Here is a 26,680-nt window from a genome sequence, read left to right as displayed (position 1 = left end):
ACTCTGGCCCCAGCCTGGAGTTCAATCCTGATGGGGGTCAAGACTGACTTTCCATCCTTCTGAGGTCGATAAAATGAGGACCCAGATCATTGGAGGCAATACGCAGACATTGTAAACTGCCCAGAGAGTGCTGTAAAGCACTTTGGGATGGTATATACTGTAAATCTAAGTGCCATTGTTATTTGACAGTGACTATAAATACATTTGTATTTTCCTCCCTCTCTTTATAGTTATATCATAATTTCCTTTTTCCATAAGCTATCCTTTCTAATCATCAAACCCATAAATCACAAGTTCATAAGAGGTTTCCAGTCACTAACAAATGTAACAGTTGGTATTTTTCTAAGCAAAAAGTTAATTTTGCTATCTCTGCTATCTTAATCATCATCCACTCTTCCATTTGTGAATATATCTGACTCTATTTTTGTGCATACAGTAGTCTTGCAACAGTGATCATATATAAAAATAGTCTTCCATGGCTCTTTGTATTCTTTGTATCAATCTATGTATTTGAACCCCACATTGTCTGGCTTTTTTTATAGACATGATAAAATGACTCTTCATGTTGCCCACATTTCCAATATAAATTTGAAGTAGCCTCATACATAAATTCTGGATAATTTGTCAGAGTCATATGTCAAAGGTACAACATTTTGTAAAAAATCTATTTTAGGCCATAATAATGTAAATTTCAATCCTTTCAATCACATTTTTTCATTGTTCCAACAATATGTTACAGCCAATGTTATTTCTTCATATATATTTTCACTTGTTTGTTCTCCATTTCAAATTACAGCAGGAGTTTATACATTTTGACAATTACATGTTCAGCATTTGTACATCATTTAGCTTCAAAGTCGGTTTACAAATATCCTGTTATCTACCTTGAATCATTCTCTTAGTTATACATAAAAAGAACCATTGCAAACTAAATCTCTCTGCAGCCAATTGTTTTCCTGATTTCATCTTATAGTCTTGCTCTAACAACTCTTGATAGGTTAACCCCTTTTCTTTCTAAATGTAAATAGATCTTCTGCCATGCCAACTCCAAGCTTATTAGTTCTATGGTTCTGCCACAGTGAGGAAATGGATTTGGACAGACAGAGTAGAAGTTGTTTCCTTGCATGCCTATATTGTGTTTTCCCATATTTTCTCAATCCATTTTTCAGCCTATTTTTCAGGACTATGTAAATTATGTGTTGATGAAGCCAATCCAAAGCTAATTTTTTTTTTTATTTCACCACAGATCAGAAGGGAAATGTTCTTTTCCCCAAAATTATCTTTTTTTATAATTTGACTGCTTGAAGTTATCATATTTTCATATGGAAACTGTGACAGAAACTTTTGTGTTTGTGTGTGGCTTTGAGTCTGTGTTGACTCCTGGTAACTGTCTGGACAAGTCCCTGTAGATTTGTTGATAAAGTGCTTTGGAAGTTGATTTTATTCCTTCCTCTTAGGGCTGAGAGTGACTGGCTCAAGGTCACCTGGTTGGCTTTGGCCCTAAGATGAGATCAAAACTAATGGCTTCAGTGTTCTAGCCTGATGGCTTAACCACTATGCAAAATTGGCTCTCAACAGAATAAAAATGGACAGAATCTGTGGCCACCAAGATTTAGGGCAGCAGAATTTCTTACCCACTCCAGAATGGAAGGGAGCATGGTAATGCAATTGTGGTGGACTGTTCTGACCTAGGCTTCCTGATACAGTAAAAAGTACATGCTTAGTCCAAAAAATCCAGGGGTAGCCCTGTGCAGGGTAATCTGTGGAATGTTCAAAAATACTCCAAAATAAGTATTACAGTATCTGCAATATATCCAGCTAGCCTGTGTTTAAATACTTCTATAACCTCCCCAGGTAACCTATTCTCCTATTGAACAGCTTTTACCATTAGGACTTTTTCCCTAATGTCTTCCCCTAGATACTGGGCCACAAAATTCAGATGAGCTGTTGCGTTATGTGAATTGGATATCATGTCTTAAGTGCAGTATGTTTTGCCTTATTGTGCCTTTTCTGCTATTCTCCTTTGTTATTAGCTGCCCAAAGTCACTTGGTGAATAAGTGGCCATAAATATTAATTAAACTGCCTGCCTGCCTGAATGAGCAGAATGTCATAAGCATTTATGCCAGTAACAAACCTCTATTTGGTCAAGTGATACTAATGTTATACATGTGATTAATATTTAAATAATATAAAATGCTCTTCCAAGTTTGTTTGTTTATTTACTTATTTATTTATTTAAAACATATTTATATGGCCACCCAGCTCACACATGGTGACTTTGGTGTGGCTTACAACATTAAAATTCCACTATGAAAAAACCCACACCCCACTTCACCCCACAGCAACAGACTTAATCACACCAACCACTTGATCAGCCCCCTGTCAACCTGGGGTCTCCAGGCCCAGAACCATGCTTTCAGGACCTTCCAGAAAACTATCAAGATGGAGGGGACAATCTTATAGGGAATTCCACAGAGGGAATCCAAAGTTAGGGAATCACCACAGAGAAGGTTCTTTTCTGGGTCCCACTAGATATACTTCCCTGATAGAAGGGAAGTGTAACATATTTTTCTGGTAGGTTGGGTAGATTATAACAGGGAGAAGCATATAGTTTTGCTATTTATTATTTCATCACAACACTAGATGTTTTTCATCTTTAGAAGATTAAGTGTTTCCAATCAATTTTATGAATCATAGTTTCACTTCCTTTTGTAATGACTGTTGTCCAGTCTTATTGTTAAGCATGACCTAGGAGGATGTATATACTGAAACTATCAAATATAAAATATTTTATAAAATATGAATCCAATTAATGTTGACCAAAACCCTTTGTGGAGTGTCACTGTTTCTCTGAGTTAGCCTTCCCAATGCATCATTTCATATTTAGTGCTACTGAGGAATATTTCTTTCTCAATATTTTTTCCTGTCCATTTTCATAACCAACTTCTTACTAGTATGTCTGTGTTTGCTTGTGATATATTTCCCCAATAAACTTATTCAATACAATATTTTCAGCACATGGAGATTGTTGTGGGAATGTTCAAGCTATATGTTTAGGAAGGAAGTCATTTTATATATTATGGCTGGGGAGATAAATTGCAGAATACCCACGAGGTCTGTTTCTGACAGTTTTGCTTTAGGACAGAGTAAGTACTTTGAAGCAGATGATTCTCTGTCTTTCCCAACACTTTCAATTTAACAGTTTAAACTCCTAAAGACTGTAATAGGCACAAAATATCTAAATTAATGCATTTTATACAGAATTGCATTTGGTCAATAGAAAGAAGCTTAGTGAAAGGCCAGGCTAACAGAATTAAAACATGAATTCTTTACCCATCAAAAACACCCAATTGATTCTAGTGGACAGCTTCTGGAACCAGAGCTGCTTTCAACTGATAAAAACATACACGTGATTGGGACCCAAGAGAGAAATGCACAGTTAATAACACAAATCAACTCCTCTTAATTTGTAAATCCCTTTTCATCTAGCAAAGTGTCCCCTACGTACGTGCATTTATTTTATTGAAAAAGATGTGGGCTTTTGCACAAGAAGCTTGTTATTAAAAATGGGATGGTTCCTGAAATGCTATTAATATAACTTCAGTGGGCCATCAGTAATATGAGATAATGTATGACCCTTACTACCTCTCTGTGGTTCTTCTGAATAATATCTGTTGGGAGTCTTTAGCTTTCAGTATGCTGAAATGGAAATTGAGATAGAAAGAGAAAGGAGATGGAGCAGACGAGGAGAAGAAGAGGGAAAGTTAGTCTACACTGTATGTCTGAGACTTGTTGCAAAGGCATCAACCAGAATGTGGGTTGGCTAATGCAGGAAGATTTAGGAGAGATCCAGAATGAACTAGATATGCCCCCCAATGGATCTCTATCCAAATCCCCCAATTGTAATTCACAATTCAGAGGCACCCTGAGGCACATACTATGGGATTTTTATTTTTTATTTTATTATTTTGAAGCTATGAGGTTGGTCTAACCCTTCTTAGCTTTTTGAATCAGCCAAGGTCAGCTAAGTGCTTAGCTTGGTCTATCATGTTGTACAAAGCCAGCCACAGTGAATTATATTAGCAGGACTTGTCAATTACAGTTATGGTGCTTTGGGGAAAGAAAGTTGAGAAATTCATCACAGAGCTATTTTATAGGTCAGTTCCCTTTGCTAGTCTTTTTTCTCTCCCAACAGCAGGAAAATTAAAAGAGTTTTGGTGATGTCTTGTATGAAGAAAGAATTTGGTGTTTGCTTGTAAAAAGTTAGCTGTCAGTGCATTTTTTTTTCTTTTTACTGTATATTTTTCCACATCCATTATTCATCCAAATCATCATCTTTTCTTTTTCACTAACTGAGCAGAAAATGAAAAAACTATTTTCTTTCATCATAGCTCATTTTGGAACAATTTGAGGTGGTTTGGTTTTATGGTGTTGTTTTTTTTTGAAGTCCTGTTTTGTTATCTAGATACAAATACCAAAATGCTTCTACTTCACAAAACACTGCATATATATTTTGGAAATTATACAGCTGTGACCTCACCTATTTTAAATATTCTTTTGATATAAAGTGTGTCACAAAAAGATGTATTTTTATTCTTAATTCTTTGGCTTTGTATGGCTTCCATCTCAGTGATTCTGAGCAGTTTACAATGAGGGTGAAACAATACAAAGCATAATAGAAACCACAACAATATATGCAACAAGCAAAATATCAAATCAATCTCAACAATATATTACAAAACAGGCTCTGATCTGTGCTTGAGAATATAACCATGTTTTAAGGCCTTGCAAAAGACTGACAGGGTTTGGGCCAATCTAATCACAGGGGGAACAGTATTCTTAGGCCACAGAAATAACACAAAAGGTCAGTTGTTTTTATTCTTGCCAGACAACATCCTTTGATCACTAGGACCTCAGTATGTTTGGCTTAATAGATCTAATAGGATGGGTATAGAAACAACTAGAGACACATTCCTGCAGGTAACTTCTCCCTATGCCATAAAGAGTAATCAACATTTGAATTGCACTCAGATGCATATTGACAATCAATGTAGTTCAAGGAACAAGGGGTAATATTTGCAAATGGAGGTGCAGTTTTAATTGCCCATGTTGCTGCATTCTGTGCCAGCTATGGCTTCTGGATGCTTATCAAGGGCATCTCCATGTCAAGCACATTGCACTTTTCCATTCAGGAGGTGGATAAACAAAGTGGATCTTTCAGGTCCAGGAAAGGGTGTAACTGATGCACAAGACAATGTTGTGCAAAAGCCCTCCTGACCACAGTTGCTACTTGTTCCTCCCCATGTTGAAAGATCCCAAGTTATGCACCAGTTCAGTTTGTGATAGTATTATTATAGTCAGATGAGATGGATTTTCCTTGTATTGAGTCAGCTCTGAAACCCAGAGCCACTTAGTTTTGCTGAAGTTAAGCTGAAGTTTGTTCATCTCTGTCCAAACCATCAGCATCTTCACACACCCAGCCTTCACTTGGTCAGCCAGGGCATGGATGTAAAGCATCAGTTAATGATATCTCACACATGTCAATGGATGATCAAATGTTAAGCATGAGTGGGGATAGCACCAATCCTTGAGGAATAGTGCAAAGCAGGGGTTGTATACTAGATCACGCTGCCCATCAACATCTAGAACAGTACCATACAGTAGAAACACTACCGAACCGGTAGTGGTTTGGTGGCCTGGGTCACTGGAACAGGCAACGATCCATGGATCCTGCCATGCCCCTGAACCAGTACTCTGGGTGGTGCCATAGGCGCTGCCATATTGGTTTTCAGAAATGCAGAACAATTTTAATTACACTGTGCAAACACACACACAGCGCATCAAGTGTGTGCACAAAATGCAAGCATGCATGTGGTCCATACATGAGCAAACCAGAAGTAGCGCCTGCCGGAACCCACCCCTAAACTAAAACCTATCCCAGAAGAAGGAGGAGGGCCATGCAGTGGTGGGTTCCAGATCCTGTCCTGACCGGTATGTTTGGAACGGGCCCGGCAGCATCCACATGGATGTACACAGCGCGTATGCACATGCGCTCAGCATGCACATGTGTCTTACTGTCCAGTGATGCCTCCACAAGCCTCCGTGATGCTCCAGCTGCTCAGTGGAGCTGTATGCACTGTGCACATGTGCGGAATTACCAAATACTTTAAAGGACAGGTAAGGTGCTTGGGCCAGCGGGTGGGCCCTCCGGAGCACCATACTGGAACGGGCAGGCTCTGGTATGCCCCTACCGGGGCATATCGCCTGCAACCCGCCACTGGGACCATTATAACACAGTGTCTCTGACTCCTAATCCCTGAACCTGTCCAAAAGGATACCCTGCCATCACATTTATGAGATGAGTGTCCATATGAAATTGATAAATAAACAAATAAATTAAAGGAAAGTTAAGTTTGTTCTGTAGGAAGTTTATGAACTGGACTCATCAGAGTTTGAAGAAATTATTTTTTTTGAGTTATTGAAGGCCTAAGATTCACCAAACAAACTGAGAGTTGTAATATATAGACTTGTAGATAAAAAAAAACTAATGAAGGCAAGCTCTGAGAAGCTTAGATTTTCAACAAAGTACTGAGTGCCATAATAAAAATAGGAAGACAATGTCTCTCTGAGCTTATATAAACTCTTAAAAACTTCATTTTGAAAAAAGATTTTTCCCCTCCTCTGTATTTTAAGAGACAAGAAGAGATGAATGCAAATAAGATATAAAAAGTGCAAAATGCCAAAGGTTTTGTGTACAGAAAACAGACTTCAGTGTATAGTATAGTACAGCATGGCATGGCACAGCACAGCACAGTATACCATAGTATAGTATAGACTTAATTGTCATTGTACATCATTTATACAATAAAATTGTTGTGACAAAATTGGTACAATTCATGACAAAAATACAACATAAATAGTATAAAGAATAATACCTATGCAAGTAATTAGGGGGGAAATGAAAAAGAAAGAGAATCTAGTCATATGTTTCCACTTATGTGTGGAGTGATTGTTGTTGTGTTTAAAAGTCTGACAGGCCAAGGATAGAAACTATTTTTAAACCTATTTCTTCAGCTGGATATGCTTCATGTTTGTCAAGGAACTGGGTCTGGTAACTGCAATGGGTTTTCTTGTCCTTCCGTAATGTTGCCCTTAACTATGTTTTATAGTCGAAGAGGCAAAGCCTATCTACTTTTCTGACATGTCCCAGCTATCTGAATATTTAGGGTGAATTATTATTTTATCTAATGATTTTATATAGTTAATGTATAATTGCCAGTTTTTTTGTCTTACATGACCATTTTATATTATTTCCCATTTTCAGATAAATTTAAGATTTTGAAGTCAAGATTCTGGGGGGAAAAAATTTAAGATGCTGTAGTGATGAAACATATACTCATGACAATAATGACTACAAAGCTACAAGAGGTTGAAAGGGGATTATATTAGGGGATTTTATTATTCCTTTTCTTATTGAAAGACCTTTAATGTGAATGTAGTGGTACTGTGAATTTAAAGTTGCTCTATCAATTAAAATAGTGTTTGGTGTGACATTTACCGCACTTCGTGTAAACTATACCAACCTTTTCCACATGTATATTTTAATCTGAGGAGTGTATAGTACATTAGCGAAGAAATAAAAAAAACTTAACATATTACATCAGCTACATTGAAAGGCAATCAATTATATAAATGAAAAAAACATAACAATAAATCAGTGGAAATAAACACTAGAGTGGAGTGTTTGGGCAATTTTTTTCCACATCTTCTTCGGGAAGTTAGAAGATTAAAGCATAGTATTTATCAAACTGATGGTCTGATCTTCTGATCGTGTATTAAAAATGTCCAAAGAATTCAGCCTTTGTGATTTGTTACACAAAATTACCTGATCTGTAGAACATATAAACTATCCATTTAAGATTACAAACCAGTTAAAATGTTTCAAAAAGCTAGTCTCATCTCTGAATAAATCTTGACTCCTAAAGATTATTGTACATGTACACATCCTAGTAGTTCTCTTGGCAGCAATAAAAGAGGGGAACTTGTATACATGCACACGCACAATGCACACACATACAAACACTAGCATAATTAATAATATTAATAATATGTTGAGACTGAATTTTCTAGGGGAATCATCCAAAAATAATACCAACTAAAGATTCACCGATTTGCCTGCCTCTACTGTGGCTCATTTGCTCCTCAGATTAATGCAATATAACAAGGAATACAGGCTGTTACATCTCATCAAAAGATGACATATCATCAAGAAGGAAATATAACCTGTTCCACCCAGATATCTTGCAATTACTTTAAAGTATCACTCTCCACATTCTCAGGCAGCATGGGAGTAATAGTAGAATGTGTTTGACAAAATATCAAGTTGGAGAAGGAAGAATACTATGAAAGTCAAATGAAAAAAGAAGCATCCAAATCTCAAACTAATGTAATTTGAAATTGCTTTATACACTATACCAATTCATATATAACTAAGTCATAATAGAATAGTTTATTTTATTTACACTATGTAATCTATCTACTGCTTCAGTTCAAATAGACCATCAGTGGAGACCTAATTTTGATTATAAAATAATAAGATGACAATCAACAATACAGACAGAAACACCACCAGATGGATTCATAACTGGCTGACCAACCACACTCAACATGTAGTCCTTAATGGAACTGCACCTACATGGAGGGAAGTATGCAATGGGGGAGGTACCCCAAAGCTCTGTCTTAGATTCAATACTCTTCAATATCTTCATCAAGAAGGTTGAAGGAGAACTGATCTTCATCAGAGGTTGAAGGAGAACTCATCAAATCTTCAGACAACACCAAGAGGGTAGGAACAGCCAACAGTCCAGAAGGTAGGCTCAAGAAATAGAAGGATTTTGACAGACTGAAACATTGGAGCCTATCTGAAAAAATGAAATTCAATTGTGAGAAAAGTAAGGTTCTACATTTAGTCAAGAAAGACCAAATGTACAAGTATAGAATATATGGTATCTGGCTCAATAATAGTAACTGCAAGAGGCATCTTGGAGTCCTAGTGGACATTCATTTAAATATGATCCAGCAGTATGTTGCAGTTCCAAAAAAAGCCAACATAGTCCTAGGCTGTATTAACAGAAGGATAGAATCAAGATTACATAAAGTGATAATACCAATTTATAATGTGTTGATAAGACCAACTTGGAATATTGCATCCAATTTTGGCCACCATGATATAAAAATATGTTGAAATTCTAGAAAAAGTGCAAAGAGCAACAACGATGATTAGGGGACTGGAGCAAAGGTGGGTTCCTACTAGTTCGCACCTATTTGGTAGAACCGGTTCATCAAATCTACCCAACTGATTAGAAGAGGTTCCACCAGTGGACCCAGAAAGCAGGCCACGCCTACAGAAGAAGTTCCAATTTTTTTTGAAACCCACCACTGGACTGGAGGCTAAAACATATGAAAATGGTTGCAGAAATTGGACATATCTTGCTTAATAAAAAGGATTGGAGTGACACGATAGGACAGGCAGATGAAATCTGGGAGGCAAGACCTGAAGGCCTTGAAAAGTCAACATCAAAACCTTAAATTAGACCCAGAAAAGACTGGTAAGCAATGAAACTTGAAAAGCAGAGGTGTGTTCTACCAGAGACAAAAATAAGTGCTTGCACAATTGCATTTTGCATCAGCTGAAGTTTCTGAGTATTCTTTAAGGACAGCTCCATGTAGAGTGCTTTACAGTAGTCCAATCTGGAGGTGACCAGTGCATAAGTGGCCATGAGTACAGCCCTCAATTTAGGAATGGGCACACCTGGACCATAATACAAAAATCTTCCTTTGTACTATAACTGTCACCTGCACATCAAACAGGATTTGTAACTCCAGGAGAATCACCAATTGTGCTTTGATTCTGTTTGGGGTAATGCAACCTAATCAAGTACCAAAGACGGTATAATCACAAAACACGAAAGCCTCAATACCCAAAAGCTGCTCATTCTGATTAGCGTTCAGTTGAACTCTGTTGTTCTTGATCCAGATTTTCACAGCCTTTACCAGGATAAAATGTCCACAGCACCGCTTAACTCACCAGGAGCAAAGATGTACAATTGGGTATCAGCAGTGTATCATGATGATTAGATGAGCTCACCCAGAGGTCTCACATAGATGTTAAATAGGAGAGGCGAGAACACCAACCCCTGTGGTATTCCACACAATAATGGCCAAGGGTGGGACCTCTCCTCCCCAATTACCACCAACTATAATCAATCCCATAGAAAGGAAGCAAACCAGGACAATACTGTGTCACTCATCCCCAAGCCTCTGACTCTAACCAGTATTTCATGGTTAATGATAGCTAAAGCAACCGAGAGATCAAGGAAAGCAAGGAAGGACACATGTCCACCATCCTATCCATGCCAGAAATCATCCAAAAATGTGACCAATGCTGTTTCTACTCTCAAAGGGAAGTAGGCTAAGGATAAATCCCTGTAAAGTATCTGTTTTATAATAATTTTGAGCCAGAGTATCTAATGGCATGGAATTAACAACCTGAATCCACAGGTTACTACATTATCCTAGGCATGTTTCCTCAGACAATACAATACATTATGTTTAATCGATTAAACTTTACATTTATGCATGGGACTGCAGTTTTAATTAATATGAATATATGAAAAGAATTCTGTGTTAGCTATGTCAAATACTTAAACACCATACACCAGGAATTACACACACACAACACACACACACACACACACACACACACACACACTATACATAATGAGAGTGAGACAGAGACAGAAAGAGATAGAGACGGTTACAGGAGGTGGGAGTGGGAGGCACCGTCCTACGGTGGTTCTCCTCCTATCTCTCGGACAGGTCGCAGGGTTCGGTCCTGTCCCCCCTCCTCTTCAATATCTACATGAAGCCGCTGGGTGAGATCATACGCCGGCACAGGATTAAATATCACCAATACGTGAACGATACACAACTGTATCTGTCTGCCCCATGCCAACTCAGTGAAGCAGTTGAAGTGATATGCCAGTGCCTGGAGGCTGTCAGGGTCTGGATGGGAGCAAACAAGCTTGCACTTAATCCAGACAAGACCGAGTGGCTATTGATGTTGCCTCCCAAGGACTGTCCTGATATTCCACCTCTTAGCCTGGGGGGGTGAAATTATTCACCCCTCAGAGAGGGCTCGCAATCTGGGTGTCCTCCTGGACCCACAGCTGATGTTAGAACACCATTTGTCAGCTGTGACCAGGGGGGCCTTTGCCCAGGTTCGCCTGGTGCACCAGTTGCAGCCCTATCTGGACCGGGAGGCACTTTGAATGGTCACTCATGCCCCCATCACCTCAAGACTGGATTACTGTAACACACTCTACATGGGGCTGCCCCTGAAGAGTGTCCGAAGACTACAGCTGGTCCAGAATGCAGCCACGCGAGCAATAATGGGTGTACCTCGGTTACACCTATCCTCCGTGAGCTGCACTGGCTTCCTATCAGTCTCCGGACTCGCTTCAAGGTGCTAGTCATTACTTTTAAAGCCCTACATAGTATCGGACCTGCCTACCTGAGAGACCGCCTCCTGCCATTTACCTCCCAATGACCAATAAGATCACACAAGTTGGGCCTCCTCCGGGTGCCGTCGATCGGACAATGCCGGTTGGCAGCTGCCCGAGGGAGGGCCTTCTCTGTAGCTGCACCGGCCTTGTGGAATGAGCTTCCTGCTGAGATCTGGACCCTCACCACCCTCCCGGCATTCCGTAAAGCGACTAAGACCTGGCTGTTCCGGCAGGCCTGGGGCTGTTGAGTATTCCAGCCCCATTTGATGAAATGGATGCTGTGTTGATTTTAATTTTGTAATTTTAAATGTTTTAAATGTTTTTATTTGTTGTTTTTATTTGCTGTGAGCTGCCCAGAGTCCCTAGGGAGTGGGCGGCATACAAATACCATTAAAGTTTGAAAGTACAATTAAAGAGAGAGATGGGAGGAGGGAGGGAGAGGGTTCTAATTGAGACTCATTAAGTTTAACTCTCATCAAATAATTATTTGACCAAAACTTCAGACATTAAGAAATCACTATCTTGAATGCAGATACAATAGAACTACATCTCCATGTTTTCAGAACATTCTAATATTATGGCCTAGGTTTCCTCATAGTTTCCACTAACTACTGATTCTTCTGATACATGCATCCATGCATCCTATAATTTATAACCAACGTCCCACATTATTCTGCCATTTCTTTCAGTGGAACTGAACTGATTTAAATCCAGTTTCTAAAATATTTTGTCAGTCATAGCAGAAGGTCACAGAGAATCCCTGGCTGGAAGGCTGGTCCCTATCACCATTTAACAACAGAGTCATCAAAATGAGTGAAAGTAGGAGCAACTATCTTCCTTTAGGGAATTACTCTAATCATTTTTGTCATATAATGGTGGCTATAAGAAATAACTCAAAATCTATATTGGGACAACATTTTTATCAGGTCAGTTCAAATGTCACAAGAATGTCACATTTTCAAGATCTCCAGTTCATCAAACAAAAGCTGAGGAAAGTGGAAGGGAAGAGTTGATTTAATACTGAAGTCTTAAATTGCTTAAAGCTACAAAATGGGAATTGGTTGTGTATACATTTTTCAATAATTTTTTTTTTAAAAAAATTTCCAGTATCTGTTCATAAGAAGATGATAATGCCTGTTGGCTTATTAAAGCCTCATGGGAGCAACTAGCTTTACTATATAAACCTTAAATTGATTCCAGAGTATTATTTTTTTAACAAGAAAGAAATTTGGTGTCTTGCAAAAAAAAAAAAAAAACCTAAAAAACCCCAAACCCAGCATTTTCAACTTTGCCACAGTTTTGCTTGTCATACAAGTGTATTGGTCAGTAGGATTTGGGGGCATGAGGAAGAGAGAGAGAACAAAACATGTTCTTTCCTCTTGATCCAAGTAGATATTTGAGCAATCAGAAGAGACTTTAAGGACTTGCTGACCATAAGACCTGGACAGCAAGGTGAGGGTATATTAAAACAGGTAGTTTCTCAATAGTTTTTCCAGTTCAAAATGATGGCACAAAGTGAACAACTGGCTATGCAATTGTCATTAAGAAAGGCCCAGATTCTATTGGCTTGTGCTAAAAATTGGGGACGAAGTATTTAGCAGGTATTGAACAGGATGGCATTAAACGGCAACCCCCCCAAAGCAGGGGATGGGAAAATAGCAGAACTGCAACCAAGGCTCAGAAAAAGCAAAGACAAAGGGGAAAAGCAGGATGAGGATTGAATGTTTCTGAGTCCACCACAACAGAGAAACTAATATGTTAAGTATTATTAAATATTCATGATGCCAGCAACACCCTCTGGCTTCTCTGATTGGCTGAAAGCCTCAGAGGGTGTTGCCGGCCGAAAGTTACAGTTGATTGGCCGAAGGACTGACGTCAGCGGTTGCTGTCTAGTCCCCGGCCGGTGATTGGTTAAAAGTTAGTATAAATACCTTGGCGCGCGTTCTGTTGTTTGAATCGCTGTCATCCTAGAATAAACCAGTTGTTATCTTGAACCCTGGCTGCCGCGTCGTCCCTCCGCCGATATATAAAACTGGCGACGAGGGTGGGATTGCGATTCCACGCAAGCCTAGGGTAGAGAGAGAGGTTCTATCAGCCAGCTGCCACAAGCCGCTACTCGCGCCGGCACCGAACGCTGAGGGAAAATTCCTGTCACGACCTCCTCTCCTCAGCCTTCCACTCCTCAGCCTGTCACTAACGTCCTAGCCAACATGAATTCTTTGCCGCCTTTCGCTCCCTTCGGCTCCGCCGGTGAATCCTGGGAAGGGTTCATGGAGCGGTTTGAGACATACCTAATTGCTACCAAGAACCAGGCTCAAACCGATGAGGAGAAGTGCAGTTTCTTTTTATCCTGCTGTGAACCTTCTATGTTCGCCTCAGCCAGAGCTATGGCTGCTCCCAGACCGGCTTATAAATTAGGTTGGGACAACTTGATGGCTAAACTGAAGGGGCACTATGCCCCGACACCTTCCAAAATTGCCCGCAGCTTTGCGTTCCGCAGAAGAGTGCAAAAGCCGGGAGAGTCAATTAGTCAGTTTTTAGAAGCCCTGCGCACGGTAGCGTCCCAGTGCGATTTCTCAAATCTTGAAGAAAATTTAGTTGAGCAATTCATGTGCGGAGTGCGGGATGTCCATCTAAGAAGCCGCATGTTCCGCCACCACGATATTACTCTCCTACAGGCAGTGGAGATCGCCAGAGCAGCTGAGCTCTCTGAGCAATCCACCGCGGATCTGGAGCGGCTACAGCTTTCATCACAAACTCCAGGGCAAGTTCCATTCACTCCACCGGCCTCCCAAATCCATGACATTGACTATGATGATTTTACGCCGTCCGAGGACCCGGAGCCCGACAACATCGGCCAAGTCCGTGCCCAACCTCGGCGAAGACAACAGGCTCCTTCAGCGGCCGCACCGCAAAACCCCAAGGCGTCTTGCCTTAGTTGCGGAGGCCGCCACGACCGCCAGACCTGTCAGTTCCGGAACGCAATCTGCCGCCGTTGTCAGAGGCAGGGGCACATTGCCCAAGTCTGCCGAGCATCCTTGCCGGCCCCTGCCTTCTTCCAAGCCAATGAAAGACCCAAATCGCAGCCGCGCCGCCAGCCACCGAGACCAACTCGCAGAGGGGACGACTGCCACAATGTGTCCGCACCGCAGGAAATGGAGAGTTCAATCAACCAGGCCTCCTCCGGATCCCAGAAAATAACAGCCAATGTCCACCTGGCAGGTCAGCCGTGCCAAATGGAGGTGGACTCCGGTTCCTCCCGTTCGTTGCTGTCTTGGGACATGTTCTCCCGCCTCTGCCCTGCAGTGCCCCAAACAAAGTTAGCCCCAACCCGCTTGCTTTTAAGGGACTACCAGGGAAAATTGATTCCCGTCCTGGGGTCTTTCCCTATTCCTGTCAATTATGGCACTTTTAATGGGAAGCTGCCAATCATTATTGTAAAAAACGCCCTGCCGGCCCTTCTCGGCCTTGACTGGTTTCCAGCATTGGGGTTGTCCATTGGGGGGGTGCACCGGGTGAATTCCTCTTCAATTGAGGACGTCTTAAAGGAATTCTCTTACGTTTTCGATGGTCAGCTCGGGTGCTACAAGGGAACCCCCATCTCCCTTAGTTTAGATCCCCAGATTGCTCCCATTAGGCTGAAAGCCCGCAGGGTGCCTTTTGCCTTGAGGGCCAAGGTTGACGCCGAACTTGACAAACTCTTGGCGCAGGGTGTCATTGAGCCAGTAGATCATGCTCCATGGGAGACCCCCATAGTCCTCCCGGTCAAGCCGGATGGCTCGGTGAGAATCTGCGCCGACTACAAGTCGACGATCAACTTGGCCCTTCAGGCAAACCCCTATCCAGTCCCTGTTGTGCAACACCTGCTCCACTCCTTGGGGCAGGGTTGCATATTTGCCAAACTGGATATGGCGCAGGCCTATCAACAGCTCCCGGTGGATGACGATGCGGCGGCTGCCCAAACCATCGTCACCCATCGTGGGGCTTTCCGTTGTCGCCGCCTGCAATTTGGCGTGTCCGTTGCCCCGGGGATCTTCCAGAGCCTCATGGAGCGCTTGCTCCATGGACTACCGGGGGTTGTGCCATATTTCGATGATGTTCTGATCGCTGCAGCCAGCCGCTCAGAACTCATCGATGTATTACGGAAGGTCCTCAGTCGTTTCAGGGGCGCGGGATTGAAATTGAAGAGCAGCAAATGCTCATTTGCTGTCCCTAGGGTAGAATTCTTGGGCTTCTTAATAGATGCCCAAGGCATTCACCCTACACCGTCAAAAATTGCCGCCATTAAGAACGCCCGTGCTCCCACCTCCAGGGCGGAGCTACAGGCATTCCTAGGGCTACTCAATTTCTACGCCCCCTTTATTCCTCACAAGGCGTCACTAGCCGAGCCGCTGCATCGGTTGCTCGACCGATCCGCGGCCTGGCGCTGGGGCAGCCGCGAAGCGCATGCGTTCGCGGCTGTCAAAGAGACGCTGACGTCATCGGCAGTCCTGATTCAGTATCATGACGGGATGCCTCTGACGTTGGCGTGTGACGCCTCCCCATTTGGTGTAGGGGCGGTACTGAGCCATGTCCTCCCGAATGGCTCAGAAGCCCCTGTGGCCTTTTATTCCCGGACACTCTCCTCGGCGGAGCGTAACTACAGTCAGATCGACAAGGAGGCTCTGGCTGCAGTGTCCGGGATTAAGAGGTTCCACGACTACCTCTACGGTCGGCACTTTACTCTTGTCACCGACCATAAGCCACTCCTTGGGCTTTTGGCGGGCGACAAGCCGACCCCTGCCATTCTATCTCCCCGAATGACTCGCTGGACGGAGTTCCTCGCAGCATATTCTTATACGCTGCTCTACCGTCCTGGCAAACAGCTGGGGCACGCGGATGCCCTCAGCCGTTGCCCGCTACCGGAGACGGACACCGCCCCCGTCCCAGCCCTCTCCGTCCTCTCCATTGCCTCCTCCGGTTTCCCAATCTCCGCCGCCGACGTGGCAGCCCACACGAAGGCCGATCCAATCCTCTCCCAGGTCGCCTCCTGGGTTTTGAGGGGATGGCCAACAGACAAAGTGGCAGAGGGCTTCCGGCCCTTTAAAAATCGTCAGGCAGAGATCTCCCTCCACGGGGGTTGTCTCGTCTGGGGGGATCGGGTGCTGATCCCCGACGCGCTTCGGCCACAAGTTCTGGATCTGCTCCACAAGGACCACCCGGGCATAGCACGGATGAAGGCATTGGCCCGTAGCTATGTCTGGTGGCCCTTGCTGGACACAGAGATAGCGGCCTATGTAGGCCGCTGCACGACTTGTCAAGTGTCCAGGCCCAACCCCCCTGCCGGGCCTGCTCGAGAGTGGGAGGCTCCGAGAGGCCCATGGTCCCGCCTCCACATCGATTTCGCTGGTCCCTTCCACGGCCAGAACTTCCTGGTTGTGGTGGATGCCTACTCCCGGTGGGTGGAGCTGGTCCTCATGGGCTCTACCACAGCCAAGAGTACGGTCAGGGCTTTACGGAAATTGTTCGCAACCCATGGGTTGCCGGACGTGATGGTTTCGGACAACGGGCCCCAGTTCACATCCACCATTTTCCAGGAATTCTTGGCCGAGCAAGGGATCCGGCACGCGCCCATAGCCCCGTACCACCCGGCCAGTAATGGCCGGGCAGAGCGGGCGGTCCGCTCAGCGAAGGAGGCGCTGGGTCGCATGGACCGGGGCGACTGGCAGGCGAGGGTGGCGGCTTACCTGCTAAGCCAACATTCCACCCCCTGCCCAACCACCAACAAAAGCCCCGCGGAGCTCTTGATGGGTCGGCGCCTGCGGACTCCCCTGGATAGGCTTCACCCGCTCTATTCAGGGGATCAGCCGAGCAATCTGGGGGTTATCCCTTCCCGTTCCTTTAAGTTAGGGGATTCCGTATGGGCCCGGTCCTTTGCGGGGGAGCCGAGATGGGTGCCAGGTTCTATCGTTGCCCTGACCGGCCCATGTTCTTTTAGGATCCAGTTGGCTGACGGATCCCAATGGAGACGCCACCTGGATCAGCTAAGGAGGCGTCTCCCGTCGCAGGCTGGTGGCCGCGAAACCCCGATTGCCAACACCGCAGTACCGGGGTTGCCCTGTGAAGCCTTCGCCACTCCAGGCCTCAACCTGTGCCAACCACAACATACTCAAGCCGAGAGACCGCAAACAAGGGCCTTCGCCACTCCAGGCCCCCACCTGTGCCAACCACAAAGTACTCAAGCCGAGAGACCGCAAACAAGGGCCTTCGCCACACCAGGCCCTGCCTACCCAAGCGCCACCTGCAAGGACGCCGAACTTACATCTCAACCCGACCTAGGGAACTTTCAAACAGGCAACCACAAACCCGGGGACACTTCCCAGAAGGTCCCTCCTACACCTGGTGACGCGCCCCCACGGCCAAGCCTACCCTTGCAGTTGAGCCCGCCTTCTGGGCCGTTCCAAAATGGCGTGCCTCGGAGCTCCACTCCCTTCGGGGAGGAGCTACCACGAGGAGGTCCTCCTCCGCCGACGACTGCCCCTGTAATGAGAAGATCTGGGCGGGTCCGGCGCCGCCCAGCATACCTTAAGGACTATGCATGCTCCGTTTCGGGCATGCGCAGAACTGGGGGAAAGGGGTGTTAAGTATTATTAAATATTCATGATGCCAGCAACACCCTCTGGCTTCTCTGATTGGCTGAAAGCCTCAGAGGGTGTTGCCGGCCGAAAGTTACAGTTGATTGGCCGAAGGACTGACGTCAGCGGTTGCTGTCTAGTCCCCGGCCGGTGATTGGTTAAAAGTTAGTATAAATACCTTGGCGCGCGTTCTGTTGTTTGAATCGCTGTCATCCTAGAATAAACCAGTTGTTATCTTGAACCCTGGCTGCCGCGTCGTCCCTCCGCCGATATATAAAATATATATATAGGCAGTATCAAAAATATAAAAAGTTTCTACACCAATGCATAGAGTATGGGAAATAAGGAGAATTAACTGAACTGAAGGAAATAAATATATGATGGGATGGAATAATATTCCTCATTGACTAAATAATACTCATGATTGGGAAACATCACTGGAAAAATTTATCCAAACAAACTCAACAGAAAAGTTGGAAGTCTTGTACTGTGTATAAAAATATATACCTGTCCAGAAATTTGGGAAACAGAACATGGAAATCCTCTGGAAAGTATTTGGGTAACAACAAAAAGAGAGGAGAAAAACAAGATATCACTATGGAAGTATGTTACAGCAGGGTTCCTAGTGGGTGGGTTCCTACCGGTTTGGAACGGTTTGGCTGAATCGGTAGTGGTTTGGTGGCCTGGGTCACTGGAACTGGCAATGACCCAGGCCTGCCACACCCCTGAACTGGTTCTCTGGGCACCGCCATAGGCTTTTTGCTTCTGTGCATGCGCAGAACAATTTTTTTTATCAAGCACTCAAGTGCAGCGCAGCCACAAGTGAACCAGCATTAGTGACTGCCAGAACCCACCCCAACCCCCAGTCCTTGGATTGGCACCGGTCCACAGCATGCCAGAAACTGGGCTGCACAAACAAATGAATGGATGCAGGCAGCATGTGAAATTATGCCCTTTCTGGTCCACAGAAAAACCTCTGTGCCTGGTTCCCAAAAGGGTGGGGGCCACGATGTTACAGAACACTGGGATGAGCAGAAAATACAGATAAGACCTTTGTGCATCAAATGAACTTCTAACTCTGCCAATAAGTTCTAGGAGTCAGGGAAGTGCCAGATTGAATCTCTCCCTAATACTTTCTCTTTTCCCAGGATTAAAATATATTTCTGCATGTTAGATTTTTTTAAACAACAGTTTCTGAATAATTTCAAAAAGACATTTCCATGATTGCCTACATTTGATATGTAGCATAGACCTGTAAAAATATCTGCAGAGGGCAGTTTTAAATTGTAAACTTTTCTGGGGAGCCTGAAATGTATTAACTGAAATAACAAATAATATGTTAGATTGATTCAGGGCTGTCCATGCTCTCTTTACTTGGTTTCATCACCCTGCCCTTCTGTAGGTGTGAATGTAATAACTCTTATGTCACACTGGTGAAATACACTCTCTGGAGCTTTCAGAGTTTTAATTAACCACATAGGTAGCCAAAGAGCAATATATATTAACATTTTTATTAAAATCACAGATAAGAAATGGCATTAATCAGCTAGAGAATTCTTGCCTTAGCTTTCCTTAATGGATCATATTAGTCATTAGATCATTTCAATCAGCACTGTGTAAGGAATTCATTCTCTTTAGCTCACTGTTTTGTTAATATAACATCCTTATGAATTATCCCCACTTTTAGAAAATAAAAAATAGACCCTTCTTCCTTCCTTCCTTCCTTCCCTCCCTTCTCTTTTTCCATGGCTTCTAAAGAAAAACCAAACTTGTTAAGTTACTAAGAATATTGAGCAAGACACAGCAACATGAAATAACCAGGCAGAGGGATCAGCTTTGACAGTTTCTATCATGTTTTGATTTATGTTCTTGCAGTTTTGAAGTGCAAAAGAAATACTAGCTTTCAGAATATATATTTTGTCTTGTATATTCACTCCCTCCTGACATTAGCTATTTAGCTGAAGTGTAATTTAGGCATACAACTGAAACCTTCATCCAAATTCACACATTTCTTGCTTTACAAATAAAAAAACCCATCATCATCAACAACAACTATTGCTGCCTGCTGCTAGAAAAGGTCAGATTCAAAAATATTTCTGATTATCAGTACCCCAAAAGTCTGAGCCTTAGGATATACACAATGACATAATTTGTATATTCAAACATGCATATAAAAGTAAAAGTAATAAAAGTAGTAAAGTACTGATGTACTTAAAGAAGGAGGTAGGGGCTTGATTTACTGCTATTTAGCACAGGAATTTCTATATCAATCTTCAAAAGAAATACTCTGAGTACTTGGCATCAAATAAAAACATAAGAGCCATTGAAATACAAAAACCATCAGAAATTGTCTCCGCAAAGTAGATCCCAAACAACAGATCAGCTTGGCTATATCCATTAACTATAAATAAGAAATATAAACCTAAAGGTAGATAAAGAAATTGACAGTCCTTGAAAGTCAAATAAGGCATGGAACAGACAGACACTAGAACCAATTAATATTTTACTTGTCTGAGTTTCTGGGTTGTATTATAGTACTACCAAGGTGTCAGAAAAGGTTTCTTTGCTAACACCACAGATCATGAATGTGAACTGCCGTTCTTTAATTTTCATGGTGTAATTTAGGAAATTCTCTCCCCTGTTGCTCAAATACCTACTTTTCAAATTAGATGAAGAACCTCTGTTTGCGATGATGTCAGAAAATGAGGTAGGTCTATGAAAACACAGTAAATATCAGGGAAATTTCATATCACTATATGAAAGTTAATTTGATTTAATCTGTTGAACTGAATTTAATCTGCTTTCAGAATGGGAAGATGATGAACAAAGAACTCATTCTTTGAGAATATTAAGCCACAATAAAATTAAATCCAACTGAGCCACACTCCAAACCAAATCAATACCACTGCTCCATGCAAAGATGCACATTAAAGTATTTGTGACAGATAGCTATCCAATATCTGCTGGAGAAGTGATATGTAAAGTTGTATTTGTCTTCTTTGTGGCAATATCACATTACTGCTATTCCAATATTATTTTTTTCCAGAAATGTTCTTACTAAACCAAATGTCCTCTTTAGACATGCATTTCAATTCTACTTCTTAAATGCGTAACTTTGTTTTTGTACCCATTAAGTATCATTCAGTTATTTTCAATCTATTTTTCTAACTTATCAAAATCAGTTTCAATCTTGTCATCTAAGGTATTGGCTCTGACATCCCTTTTAGTGTCATCTGCAAATTTGATAAACATTCCTTCCACCTGTCAGTCTTCACAAAGACTGATATTGAAACCGAAAGCCTTCAACTCCTAATGATATATTTTTATTACAGAAACTAGAAAAGATGTCAAAGTGGAGAAAACTAGCAACCACAATACTAAAGATACCTATTCAGCAGATCCAAGATTCAAATCACACATATTCTCCTGTACACAGGAGGTACAAGAGAAAGGAGGAGGTACAAGAGAAAGAAGAGAATTGTAGCTACAAAAGACAACATAGAGGCTTTTTCTAGCAGGCAATAAGATTTTTTTCTGGTGGTGCAGTGTATCTGGAAGCATACATTCAAAAGGGGCAAGATTTACATCATGACACATCATTCACCGTCTTCCTGATATTGACACACAATGAAGGAGATACACAAATATACAAACATGTGCAGAAAATGCAGCTGTAATGCTACTGTCTTAAGTTGAGTTGAAGGCTGGAGCCTAGTCAAACTGTCAAACTAAGTGTTTAAACATTTCTGAGTAAGCATGACACAAATCAAATGTTTAAGCAGCTGTATCTTGTATGTATGTATGTATGTATGTATGTATGTATGTATGTATGTATGTATGTATGTATATTGATTTATATGGTCATCTGTATAGTCATATAATTACAATGGGAAGTAATTATCTCTTAATTTCCTCTCAAAGAGTACCATTACACTGAAGAATATTATTGATGAGAATGGAATAAATAAATAAATCAACTCCTTAATTAAATTTATATTGTTAAGTAAATAGGTCATCTCATTAACTTAGTAAACAGAATTTGACTGAAGACAGCTTGTTGCCCTGGAGGCAAGCTTAACAATTGGCCTATTAATAATCTGTTTTGCTTCAGCAAAGATTCAAAATTTATTTTGCTGTTTATTTATGTGAATGTAATTTAAAAGAAAGCAAACAAGTTTTCTTGGGGAGAGAAGTCCATGACACGATGAGCAAGTCCTGAGTCTTTGTTATTTAAATTCCAGTCATTCTTCTCACTCTTGGAACTTGTGTGAAGAAAAATGCTACTGCTTAAAATGAACTTTAAGTGTTTGAACTAACACATGATACATCATCTTGGAAAAAAGAAATTAAAAAAAATCAGTTCAAATAATCAGGGCATTTAGTTCTTATGGTGAGTACAGTCTGAAGGTTTCTTCTCTGTCTGATTGGCTTACTACATTTCCTTTAAGGAAAAGATGAGGGAGATAATTTCTTATATTTTTCTCTGCTCTCAATTTATCCATATTCCTTGACATAACCTCTTCACTCTGCTAAAAAAATGGAATATCAATTTATCTAATTGAATTTTTCTACAAATATACTGTAGTTAACTATAGATTCACTTTACTTTGCCTCAAAAGGAAAAAAAGAACACTATTTAACTGTAATATCAGAAATTGTAACTATGACATTTTAACTGCAGTCTAGCTTTCTAATAAATATTGTCTCATTTCATTGAGAAATAAAATAATATGAATAGTTGTTAAAACCTGTTTTAAAGACATGGAGCTCAAACAGCACCATTCCAATTTCTATGTAATGAGGCATATATCCTTCACTCATTTTTATCTTGGCCTTCCTTCAAATTGTCTATTATTTTGATAATGTCCCATTCCCCTGAAGTATTCCATTTAATTATACAGTACTATCATTCAGAAGTTGGAGTTCTTTGGATTCACATTCTAGAATTTTAACGGGCTCAAATGGACCAACTATTGTAGAAGGCATTATTATTAAAGCATGTGTTTGATACTAGAATATTTTTTAAAGAACAAAGATATTGAATATCTAATCATATATCTTTAGGTGCATAACAATACACTACAGGGATTCCTCAACTTACGACCATTTATTCAATGATGGTTCAAAATTATGATAACCCATGACCTGTGCCCAATGTTATGACTATTAAAGTACCCATACAGGCATAAGAAAAAAGAACTGAACCCACTCTTACAGTACTTTAGAAGCCCCATTTCCCAAATCATATGATATATGAAGAGGAAACTGCTCTCAAAACGTATACCAGCTACACATTACATCCCATGGTCAAGAAGAGCCAGAAGAACAACTAGATGTTCAGCAAACACTGAAGTTGGAATGTCATTACCACCATCTCCATTACAAAGCTATATTGCTAATAGGAGGCATAAGATCCTGGATCTAGCTTTAGTCACCCCTTAAGACTGTTTGCCAAGGCTCAGTGGAGAAGTAACATCAGTATGCAAGAAGATGCCAATAGAGCTCCCATGACAAGCCCTATTATCTCCATAACTCAAACCAATGAACTGCTAAATGCTACAGCTGCCATAATTCTGGAAATGCTTGGCTACATGATGAAAAAAAGTGTTATATATCTTCCCTGGAAAATTAGGTTAAAGGCTAAAATCAAGGCAACTTGGAGAGAGTTTAGTTAGCTGGTGGGATCACAGAAGTTATGAAAACTAGGGATAAGACTCAGGACCTAACTCCATCTGGAGACCTAAAGACTATAAAACAAAGGTTCACAGCACTGGATACCAGATTAAGAAAACGCATTTGAGAAGCAAAGGTCAAAAAGATAAATGTCCTGTTTTCCAAGAACCATACAAGGCATTCTGCCAACTGCAGTGCAATAACACAGTAACAATAGAACCACCAAGAGCAGAAACTGAACAGTACTGGAAGAACATATGGGAAAAAGGGGAAACACATAACATCTTGCAAAGTGACTGCAGGACCTGAAAGGAGATGACAGCAATCTCCAAAGACAGGAATCACTCATCGTCACAGTAGCAGACATCCAAGAACAGATCAAAAACATATAGAGCAGGACAGTATCTGGGCTGGGCATGATCTACCACTATTGGCTAAAAAAAACCACTAACAGTAGTGTATGAACACATAGCAGCACATATGAACCAGCTGCTAGCAACAGACTTCCATCCAGATTGGCTGATACAAGAAAGGACAATGCTGATCTTTAAAGATCCCTACAAGGGAACAATACTATTCAACTACTGGACAATGACCTGCCTTCCCACAACATGAAAAGTTGTACCAGACATCATAGTTGCTAAGCTACAGGACCCTGATGGCCCAATATATGAAGACAGTTCAGACATTGAGAATAATGCCATCATAACCAGCAAAGTATACACTAAACAACCAAGTAGTTAGCATTGTGTACAAGAACATCCGTACAGTGTATGGGCTGAACTCTTCCAGCTGCAGATGGGAGATTTCACAGAAGTCATGGAGAATAACAGGGCTAATATCCTGTGAGATTTCCAGATACAGACAGACAGGTACTGACCAATCAATCAGACACTATGTTAGTAGACAAGAACCAGAAGTCAACAGTGGTGATATAGTAGCAACAGACCATCAGGAAGAAGGAGTGTGAGAAGCTGGAGACATACCAGGGCCTGAAGGAAGAATCAGAGAAAGCCAAGGTAATCCTAGTAAAGAAGCACTTGATATTCCTATGTTTGGAGAGTAGCTCTGACAGATCACAGGAACAGCATCATAGTTCTCTCTGCAGAAGAGTGCAGTGCTAGGAACAACTAAGATACTGCATGAAACCTTCAAACTTCTATGCCTCTGGTAGGGACACAAGATTGAGGAAGACATATACCACTCATAGGATGAGAAGGGAATTTTATATATGGATTAAAATATAATAATAATAAACTCAATGCATTTTCAGGAAGGTTGATGTTGATGCTATTATACATCTTGGCACAAATGTTCTGTCCCAAAAAGATGTACTTTCTGTGCAGAATGATTTCCAGAGCTTGGGATACGAACTTAATAGTATAGGTTGTAGGCTTATCTTCTCAAAGATTATACCAGTATATAAGGAACAAAAAGGGAAGGGCCAGCATGTAACAGAGTTTAATGTGTGGCTAAAGGAGTCGTGTAAATGGGAAGGCTTTGGTTTTATTAGTCATGATGCCTGTAACTGGTCCAATGAAAAACTGTACAAAAGACATGGTTTCCACCCATCCAAGAAAGGGACTGAGTCACTTGGCATTAAATTCAGAGATTTTCTGATAAACATTTAAACTGAACAGTGGGGACAGAGAATTAATTTATACAGAACATTTATGTCCCCAGCAATCTAAAACTCATAGGGTTATCAGTGCATGTAACATAGATGTTTATGCGGGTAAGATTATCAGTCCTGCTGTCAAGCAAAACCAAGCATTTAATAGTGAGTGCCATGTGCACGAATCATACAAGTTGCAAGAAAATAGGGGCAGTCAGGCATAACATAGGTTATGTAGACAGTAAACACAGGGTCAATCAAAATGGACTCAAATGTTTATAACCAATGCAAGTATGAGGAATAAACAGGGTGAATTAGAAATTCAAGTAAGTGAGGGTAGATATGATATTGTTGCCATTACAGAAACTTGGTGAGATGAACCCACAATTGGAACATACAGATAGAAGGATTTAAATTATTTAAAAGAAATAGTCCAAATAAAAGAGGAGGGGGAGTTGCACTATATATAAGAAATAACTACCTCTCTACAGAAATAGAGCACAACAATGATGAGAACTATCTTGAATGTATTTTGGTCAATATTAAAGGGGGGGAATGACATTGCCATAGGTCTATACTACAGGCCACCCAACCAAGCAGAGGAAGTAGATGAACTTTTTGCTAGTCAGCTAACTAAGGTATGTAGGAAGCACACCACAATAATAATGGGGGATTTTAACTACACTGACATCAACTGGGAAACAAACTCTGCACCAAGTGGAAGATCCAACAGGTTCCTAACAAACCTAGCAGACAACTTTGTTTCCCAAAAGGTAGAGAAGAGAACAAGGGGATAGGCCATATTGGACTTCATTCTCACTAACAGAGAGGAAATGATAGGAGGTGTTGAAGCTGCAGGAACCTTGGGGGCAAGCGATCAGGCAATACTGGAATTCAACATTATGCAAACGCAAGTTATACAACAAAGTCAAACTAGAGTATTGGACTTTAAGAGAGTTAATTTCAATAAATTTAGAGATAGCTTGAGAAGGAGTCCATGGATGAGAATCTTCAAGGGGAAAACAACTCAAGAAGCTTGGGAAATTTTGAAAAATGAGATTATAAAAGCCCAGTCTAGCACAATACCAATAAAGAGGAAAAATAACAGCTCCCAAAAGAAACCAGCATGGCTGCATAAAGAACTCTCTGACAAGTTAAAAGACAAAAATATAAGTATAAAAAGTGGAAAGAAGGGGACATAACTAAGGCAAAA

Source organism: Thamnophis elegans, chromosome 4 (genome assembly GCF_009769535.1).
Source record: "Thamnophis elegans isolate rThaEle1 chromosome 4, rThaEle1.pri, whole genome shotgun sequence".
In the NCBI taxonomy this organism is placed as follows: Eukaryota; Metazoa; Chordata; class Lepidosauria; order Squamata; family Colubridae; genus Thamnophis; species Thamnophis elegans.
This window is presented reverse-complemented; position numbering follows the sequence as displayed.